Source organism: Dipodomys spectabilis, unplaced genomic scaffold (assembly GCF_019054845.1).
Source record: "Dipodomys spectabilis isolate Male_0828 unplaced genomic scaffold, ASM1905484v1 ptg000262l, whole genome shotgun sequence".
NCBI lineage: Eukaryota > Metazoa > Chordata > Mammalia > Rodentia > Heteromyidae > Dipodomys > Dipodomys spectabilis.
Window position 1 is genome coordinate 2856286 of NW_024870939.1, and position 8304 is coordinate 2864589.

Genomic DNA, 8304 nt, shown 5'->3' on the forward strand with positions numbered 1-8304 from the left:
GTGCACTTTAAGGGCTGGTTTGGGCTACAATGAAGTAGATAATGTTGATTTTGATATTACATATCTGATAACATCATTTGATTTGTTAGTAAATATACTATATTTTCAATCTTGACACAACCAAAGTTTCATTTATATCTTTATAGGTTTACTTCTATAGATTAGATTTTATATTTTGTCTACCTTTTTAGAATTTACTCTATCTTTTCCATTTCAGTCATATACAATATGCCACTTTGTTACCATTGTTATTATTAGCATTATTACTTTTATAATACTTAGCATGTTAATGATAATTAACTAGAAGATCAGAAAGCTCACATTTTTCTTCCAAAAAGCATTTAAGAAACTCTCAGATGGGTGTTGGTGGCTCATGCCTTAATCCTAGCAACTCAGGAGGCTGAGATCTGAGGATTGAAGTTCAAAGCCAGCCCAATTAGGAAAATCCATGAGAGTCTTATCTCCAATTAGCCACCAGAAAACCCAAAGTGGTCCTGATGCACACATGGGAGAGAGCTCACCTCGAGCTGAAGAGCTCAGGAACAGTACCCATGCCCAGAGTTCAAGACCCATGGCTGACAAAAAAAAAAAAAAAGGAAAGAAACTCTCAGGAAGGCATTGGAACTTTGGATCCAAAGTTAATCCTGAAAAGGGTATCTTAAGCATCTTGTCTATGTTTTAAGTGAACTCTATGAAATGGCATTTGACTTATACAAAGTGACATAATAATAGTAACAATGAAAACAGCAACATTGTTTTCCCTTGAGCAACTTCAGGTGGCTTCTATGAAAAGTTCAGTTTCTCCCAGTTCTGGTGTTTTCTCAGAGCATAGAGTTCTAGAATGGGAGTCAGGCCCAGTAACTTGGTGCTGATACTGAGGTGATACAAGTACTTGAACCAATCAAGAAGACATGAGACCCTCAGTTTCCTCACTCATGAAATGGTGATGTGACAAGTTCTCTAAAGATATCTGAGTTCTAAAATATTTCCATGCTAGAACGTAGTTATGAGTTTGTACAAGTGCAGGCTCAGGGGAAGATAGGGCAGGAAAGGAGCAGCCTGCTTCCAGCCAAGGCAACAACATAGGAACCAGATGAATCAGTGTCTTCAGTTTCCCAGCTTGAAAAAGTTCATCAGAAGAATACCAAGTGCTCCAGCACTTATAACCCTTCTAAACTGATGGTTAGTATGCTTCTGGTTATTGGTATTAGAAGAGATTCCTGCTCACAGCCAACTTTAAATGTACTGTTCTTCTAACATAGTGAGAGTTTGTCAATCTCATCCATTTTCCTACCACCCTCTTGCCTCTTGTAGACAAGAACCACACTCCATCTTTACTTGGGACTGCAAACTCTCTGCAGCTTTCTCCACCTGTTTTACATGATGCCACTGCTTTAACAGGTAGTGCCCACAATTTCTCTACAGTCGTGGCTCCAGCCATCACTTCAGCATGGCGGCTGCCATTGATCTCAGGCACCTCTTTCCAGCAACTTATGGTAGTGCTTAGCTCAACTCACATTCTAGCACAGCATTTACTGTCAGAGTTTACTGACTTTACTGGCAAGAGTCACATTTGCACTTCAGGTGCTTCCTATACCTGTTTTTTTTTAATGGAACATCACAAGTGGTAGAGTGCTGGTGCGGTAAGAAGAAGGTCCTGGATTCAAACTGCAGTACTGCCATTAATTAGTTAATTAATTAAATGAGAAGAAATGGAATAAATAACATAGCCATTTGACCTGTACCCATAGACCATCACCAGAAGCATCTTAAGTAAGGATGTGATTATTGTTGTTGTTGTTCTTGTTCTTGCATTTAATTACTTGTACACAAAGGAGTTCCCATTCCACAAAACATTTTATGAATACCGTAAGTCTTGGTCAATGTAACCCCTTTGAACATTCTCACCACTACTTCCCAACCCTCTCCTCCCTTACGTTTGTTAATTGTGTAAGCTATGTACTGAAATTTTTACTGTGTCTCCCTCATTTCTTCTCTTCACATGTCTACCAACCTCCTCTAGTTAAGGGGTTTCCTGGTGATTTTCGTTGTTGTTGTTGTTGTTAGCTTTTGATTTAAGCCTTTCAAAGGAAGACATACTCTTTACTTTCCTCAAGAAACCACAACATAATTATTGCTCCCATTCCTTTATCTATTACTTTTGATTCTTTGGGAATATTTCAAAAGTTTTGTGGAATAGAGACAGTTAAATTTCCCCTGGTTTTCTGTTTAGAGATTCCATCACAAACAAGGCTGCTTGGGACATGCCATTTTTGTCTACTTGTTGAAGAAGCACTCTTCTCTTGAGCTGGAGGCCAGTGGCTAATACCTGTGATCCTAGCTTCTCAGGAGGCTGAGATCTGAGGATTGATATTTGGAGTCAACCTGGGCAAACATATCCTAGTGACTCTTGTTGCCAGGTAATAAAGACCTGAAAGTAGAGGCATGGCTCAATGTAGAGAGGCATAAAATGAGAAATAAAAAAACAAACAATAAGAGCACAAAGGTTAGAGTTCAAGCCTTATCACTAGAATTCATAGGCAAACTTACAGAGAGAGAGAAAGAGAGAGAGAGATAGAGAGAGAGAGATACATAGCAGGAACTAAAAACACAAATACTACATTCATTTTCTTAGTCCACAGTGAGACACAAGAGATGTTATCCTGGAGGCTGGAAAGGTGACTTAGTGGTAGAGTGCTTGCCTTGCATGCCTGAGGCCCTGGGTTCGATTCCTCAGCACCACATAAGCAAAAAGAAAAAAGCCCAAAGTGGCGCTGTGGCTCAAGTGGTAGAGTGCTAGCCTTGAGCTGAAGAGCTGAGGGACAGAGCCCAAGCCCAGAGTTCAGGCCCCACGACCGCCCCCCCCCACAAAAAAAAAGATGTTATCCTCACTTGTCAGTGGAAATAGAGTAAGCTCTGTGAAAATGCTAGACTCTAAGAAACTTTTTTCCCTCTCTACTTTTCTAGGGGATATTTAGGTTTGAATACAGAGCCCAGAGAATAATAAAGGGCGCTCATCCATTGAGTTATATTCTAACTCTAAGGTATTTTTTATTTTCCAAGTCACTTTCACTTTTATTTTATTAAAACAATTGTATGAAATACAAAGAAAAAAATGACAACAGATTATCACTAGTAACAAGTGTACTCATTTTCAAACTGACAATGCTAGATTTCTCCAAGAAAACTCATTTTCTCTTAAACCCATTTGAAACTATGGGGTTCGGTCCATGATCCTAAGAATTACAGAAACAACTTGCCCAGTGTTTGCAGATGGCTGTTTAATTTGAACATGAGGAGGTGGAGCATCTCAATTATCCTGGACTGATTTTTTCCTTTATTTCTTTCTCGTGATGGCAACTTTACTCAAGATGGACACTTCCCTAGGATCACAATCTCCAAACCAAACATGTTGTATCCCCAAAATTCCAGAGAACTCCAAGCCCTGAAAGCATAAACGCTGACTCAACTGAGAGCAACAATCCACCGTAGTTATTTCTCAAAGGTCACAATCTGGCCAACCAGAGGCTCACCATTGCCTGCCCTGCCCGACATCATTCTAATGCAGCTCAACCTACTATAGTCAGCCTATCTCAACTAGCTACTGCCAACACATATTTTGTGAGTTCTACAAAAGCAACTCAGCCAATTGTAGGCAATATAACCAAGACCAGCCCTTCCCAGCCCATTGTGTCTAGCCTCCCGTTGCTAGGTCTGAACCTTACATTATCTTCTACTTCTCTCCAGCACAAGCCTGTTTCAACTGCTGGGACTAAGCTGTAGTCACTGCCTAAGCCTCAAAACCAGCATCAATTCCAAGATTTCAGCTGCCAAACAATTCTATGAAGGAAACCTGGTATTTCTGGGCCAGTAGTATCAAATCCCATCACCAAGGAACAAAGGTCAGAGCTTGAAGACATGAAAAGGCGGGCTCAGCAAGAGCATGAGAATGTGGCAAATACACTGCTTTGGGGGAAATTGCAGTGTTTTGTTTAGAGAAAAAAAGATGGAAGTTTCTTGATATTACTGTTATGCAATGTAAGAGCTGTATGACTGTGGGTACCATTTGAGTACCAGATTTTTTCCAACTTACATATGAAGATAGATAAAGTCATTAATAGGACCAATTGAATGTAATGGAATTGTGCAAATGCTCATTAAGAAAGATGCCATTTGTGTTTTGATATATGGCTACAGTTCAGCTGTATAGATTTAGCTTGGCAGGAATAAAGTCATCTTAAGCTTTAAACATCATGATTGTTCAAAGGCACCCTTTTCCTGCATAGTTTCTCAATAAACTAATTAGATAAAACCAACAGACTTGGATTTTGAATTTTACAAAAACCAACAGACTTGGATTTTGAATTTTACAACAGAACACTTGCTCTAGAATATGACTGATACTTGGGTATTAATACAAAACAGTTACTTTCAACTAGAAAGACACACTTTTGGTCCTACACATGCTTCTCATTCTGACCCACATTGTGAAGACTTAATGTGTTCTTGCCACATGAACAATTTTCTCACTGTTCTTTCCCCAAAAAGGTTTTCTGTAGGTCAATTCTGAAAAGTAAAATGCAAGGAAAAAGTTACACAAACTGAGGACTAGGACAAGATAAATTGCATTTGCCAAATAGAATTGAATTTAGAATCTCAATGTTTGAAGATGTAAATTACATGGCTAAAATAGAAAATCCTACCACATATGATATTAGAATCTTGAATGTCCTCAAAAGCCCCTATGTCAAAGGCTTATTTCCCACCATGGTGTGATTGGGACACCCTCAGGAGGTGGAGCCTAGTGGGGCTTTTTCTGGTCATTCTTTGCTTGCCTTTGTTAGGAATAATGAAATGCTCTTCTTTCTCTCACATTCTCTCCTTTGTGCAGGCCAGTAGGTATGCAATTGCTCATCACACATTCTTTACCGGGATATACTCCCTTGTCATAGGCTCCAAAAGCAAAGGGGCCAACTGAACATGGGCTGAAATCCCCAGCATTGTCAGCCAAACTAAACCTTTCCTTTGAGAAGATGACTGTCTCAGTTGTTTATTACAATAACAAATAGCTGTCTAATAGCACTCTCCTCCCAATCTTCTACCCCACAGTGAGGTAGCTGTGCATGCCCTTGAATCTATATAGGAACACAGAGAAAAGAGAGACTGGTCTGGCTTGCATGTATTTAGTATGTGTCATTAGCCTTGAATTTTATACCAGTATTGTGGAAGCAGCCTTTCTTAAGTATGAAACTGTGCTAAAAGGAAAATAAATCCTTGAGAGCTTTGTAAGTTTTAAGCCATATCACTGTATCTCTTGATTAATGAGCTAGACCACATTATATGCCAAGGTTCAAGGCCTCCATGGGAAGCTCATGCTCCCAGCTGCTTTCAGAGCAAAACATCCAGAGGATATTGGTTTGCAAGGTCAAATATCTAAAGGGGACTAAATAGTAAATGAAGTTCTGCATCTTCCTCCACAAATCGTGCTGTATGTTGCCTTTTCTAACCATTGACATTAACTGAAGAGCATGAGAAAAATGAACTTCAAGGATTCATTCCCAGGCTGGGCATTTACACATATGCAACTAGTCTCTTTCCTAACTGCAAGAACCAATGCCTAACTTCCTGTTGACCCAGACATAAGATGAGGGGATGGTGGTACTAGGGGATAGGAACAGAATAGGATAGGGAAAAGGGAGAGGGTGGGGAATGGCCACCAATGAAAAATTAGTAAATAGCGTTTAAGATACTCCTTGAGATAAATCATTAAGTTCACCACTCCAGATTTTACAATTCAGTGGCATAATACTAGAATCTCCAAAAGGAAACACTACTAATCTTATTGCTTGCTTTTTAAAGCTGGTACTGGGACATGAACTCTGGGCCTGTGTAATATCCTTGAACTTTTTGCTCAAGACCCCTTAGCGATGGCCTTGGTAGATATAATAAGATCAGAAGGGCTGGGTAACGTGACAAGAGTTAACACATACCTCTCAGTCCTCTCAATATCAATGGACTTAATGCACAAATTAAAGACATAGAGTAGATAGTTGGCTCAAAAAGCAAATCCGATTCATCTGCTGCTTACAAAATACTCATTTCATTGACATACACAAGTGTCTACTCAAGGTGAAAGGTTGGAATAAGGTCTTTCAAGCAAATGGTTCTCATAAACAATCCAGAGGAGCGATAATAATATCACATAAAATAGATTTCAAATTAAAATAAGAAGAGCCAGAGAAGGACCTTTCATAATAATAAAGGGAAGTCTCCACCAGAGGCTCATCATGGTCTTAAACATGTATGCACCAAATATAGATGCTCCCAATTTCATCACAAACATTAAATGACCTCAAATCACAACAGACCCAAACACATTGATTGTTGGTGACTTCAACACACACTTATCACCTCTCTATAGATCATCCAGTCAAAAACTCAGTAGAGAAACCTCAGCTAAATAGCAACACTGACCACCTAGACCTAACAGACATCAACAGAATGTCCTACTCAGCATCACAATATACATTAATGTCAGCAGCACACCAAACATTCTCGAAAATAGACCATATCCTAGGTCACAAAGAAAACCTCTGCAAAGTTGAAAAACACTGAAATCATTCCCTGTATCCTGTCAGACCACAATGCAATAAAATTTGAGCTCAACAGCACAAATCAGCCCAGAAAATACTCAAATTCATGACAACTGAAATATTCATTGATAAATAATCAGTGGGTCATCAGAAGGATAAGAAAGGAAATTCACTTGTTTCTGGGATTCAGTGTAAATGAAGACACAAAATACCAACTTCTTTGGGACACAGCAAAGACAGTACTCAGAGGAAAGTTTGCAGCCATAAGTAGTTACATCAATAAAACCTCAAGCAAATACACTAATGATGCACCTCAAGCTTCTAGAAAATCTGGAACAACACAAACCAAAAACCAGTAGATGGAGAGAAAATTTTTTTTAAAAAATATGGCAGAAATAAATGAATTCAGAGATTAAAAATCTATACTGGGAATCAACAACACTAGTTCTTTGAAAAACAATTATCAAAATTGATAGGCCTCTAGCAAACTTAACTAAGAAAATAAAAGATCGTTGATCCATTGGAATTGATTCTGGTGCAGAGTGATATAAAGGAAGCTGATTTTAGTTTTTCTTTTTTTTTTGAGGGGGGGGGTCCGGTCATGGGGCCTGAACTCTGGGCCTGGGCGCTGTCCCCTCAGCTCTTCAGCTCAAGGCTAGTGCTCTACCAATTGAGCCACAGTGCCACTTCCAGCTTTTTTCTTTTTGCTTATGTGGTGCTGAGGAATCGAACCCAAGGCCTCATGCATGCAAGGCAAGCGCTCTACCACTGAGCCACCTTCCCAGCCCCTGATTTTAGTTTTCTAAATTGGTGTTTAACCAATTTTTCCAGCACCGTTTGTTGAAGAGGCTGCCTTTCTTCCATCCTATTTTTGGTCCCTAATTGAAGATACGGTGGCCATAGTTTTGCAGGTTCTGCAGTTTCAATTCTGGGTCTTCAGTTCTTGTGCCAGTAACAAACTGTGTTTATTATTATAGCTTTGTAATACAGTTTGAAGTTTGATATTGACATTCCTCCAGTGCTGTTCTTTCTGCTAAGGATTGTTTTTGCTAATAAGGGTCTTTTATTATTTCATATGAATTTTTGGATTGCTCCTTTATTTCATTAAAGAATGATATATGGATATTAAAGGGTATGACATTGACTTTGTAGATGCATTAAACTGCAGATCTCTGTAAGCCAAAGTCATAGCTAAATAGAAAGGCTATAGATTGGAAGATCTTCACTAGCCATAAAAAGACAAAAGCCTAATATCTACAATATACTTAGAATTCAAAAAATTAAATCCCCCAAAAACAAATCCTCAAAGAAACAACCACCCCATTTTTTGGGGGGGTCCAGTCATGGGGCCTGAACTCTGGGTCTGGGCACTGTCCCTCAGCTCTTCAGCTCAAGGCTAGCGCTCTACCACTTGAGCCACAGCACCACTTCCAGCTTTTTTCTTTTTGCTTCTGTGGTGCTGAGGAATTGAACCCAGGGCCTCATGCATGCAAGGCAAGCACTCTACCACTGAGCCACCTTCCTGCCCAAACCACACCATTAATAAGTAGGCTAAAGACTTACAGAGAGACTTCTCTGAAAAGGAAATAAGAATGGCCAATAGACACATGCACCTGAAGAAATGCTCAACATCTCTGGCCACAAAAGAAATGCATTCTAACTGAGGTGAGGTGGAATTTCAATGTTGTCTTGATTTGCATTTCTTTTATGG